Below are 1,415 nucleotides of genomic sequence, written 5' to 3'. Positions count from 1 at the left end.
GTCTCGCTGACTTCAGGAATGAAGCCGCAGATACTCGCAGTGTGTTACAGCTCATAAAGGCAGTGCAAACCCAAAGAGTGAGCAGCAGCAAGCTTTATTGTGAAGAGCTAAAGAACTAAGCTCCCACAATGCAGAACGGGACCCCAGCCGATTGCTGCTTCTGGCTTGGGTGGCCAGCTTTTATTCCCTTATTTGACTCCGTCCACATCCTGCTGATTGGTCCATTTTACAGAGTGCTGATTGGTCCGTTTTTACAGAGTGTTGATTGGTGTGTTTACAAACCTTTAGCTAGCCACAGAGTGCTGATTGGTGCATTTTTACAGAGTGCTGATTGGTGCATTTACAAACCTTTAGCTAGACACAGAGTGCTGATTGGTATGTTTGCAATGCTTTAGCTAGACAGAAAAGTTCTCCAAGTCCCCACCCAACCCAGAAGCCCAGCCAGCTTCACCTCTCATTAGTATGGCCACATACGTTTCAGTTTTTGGTGTAAAGGTCTTTGGCTGCAAGAAAGAACATTTGGTTTACTTCACTAATAGAAATAGCTCTTAATTCTGGAATGGCCTCCTCTTGGTATTTCTTCTGCTGTTGATTTTTAGCATAGTTATCTGTGATTGTACGAATGGAGTCGAGTGAAGGGGTACTCATCATGTTAATCCCAAACAAGAGCACATAGCCAATTACTATAGTAATAAGGAAGTAGAGAGGTAATGCAACTGTCCAATATTTTTGAGGCCAATAGGTTAAACCTAAGGAGTTTAGCCAAGATTCAGGAATAAAAGCCCACACGAGGTAAAGTATGAAGCCAAATTGGGAGCTTAAGAGAAGCACAAGGCCATAAATCGGTCTCTCTGGCAACGGTGACAGTTAATTTTCCATTTTTCCTGGGGCTTTAGACAATCTCAGCGCTGAGTTCCCGGCGCAAGCGCCGACCAGGAAGCCCCAGTGCGGGGCGGGGGGGGAAGAGGAAAAATTGAGGGAAAGGCCTAGGCGCGAAGGCTCCCCCAACCCAGGCGCAGGCACACGACGACCCTCCCCCTGGGTGGGAGCCAGCGAGCGCCTCTTGCCTAGATTTCTGATGGGAGAAGCTGTTTCTCCTCATCCTTAAAGTTTTGAGTGGATGACCTAGATAAATGAGCAATGAAACTATGAAGACTAAGTTCAAAGGAGTGACATTTAGCATTGTGATCATCTAAAATCTGTACAAGTTAGGCGATGCATTTAATAAGTGATTATAAATATTTAATGTATACATATATAGCAAGTGACAAGCGTTTTATCATAAGCATTAGCATTCTTAGGGAGAGGTGGCAGTGGAGTGGACTGTGATGTTCGGCACAGGCAACCCTCCTCCCCCACTGAGGAATGAAGGATTTATTCCACCTGCTACTGGGAAAAGTGTTGGCAGATGATCG

At 45.5% G+C, this 1,415-nt stretch overlaps 1 pseudogene; it reads right to left on the bottom strand.

The window, feature by feature from the left end:
- Positions 1-477: 477 nt before the first annotated feature.
- Positions 478-879, bottom strand: LOC129021695 (phosphatidylinositol N-acetylglucosaminyltransferase subunit P-like; annotated as a pseudogene).
- Between the last annotated feature and the right edge of the window lie 536 nt (positions 880-1,415).

This window comes from Pongo pygmaeus, chromosome 21 (genome assembly GCF_028885625.2).
Source record: "Pongo pygmaeus isolate AG05252 chromosome 21, NHGRI_mPonPyg2-v2.0_pri, whole genome shotgun sequence".
NCBI lineage: Eukaryota > Metazoa > Chordata > Mammalia > Primates > Hominidae > Pongo > Pongo pygmaeus.
The sequence above is the reverse complement of the archived record's forward strand: the minus strand, read 5'-3'. Positions and strand labels throughout refer to the sequence as shown.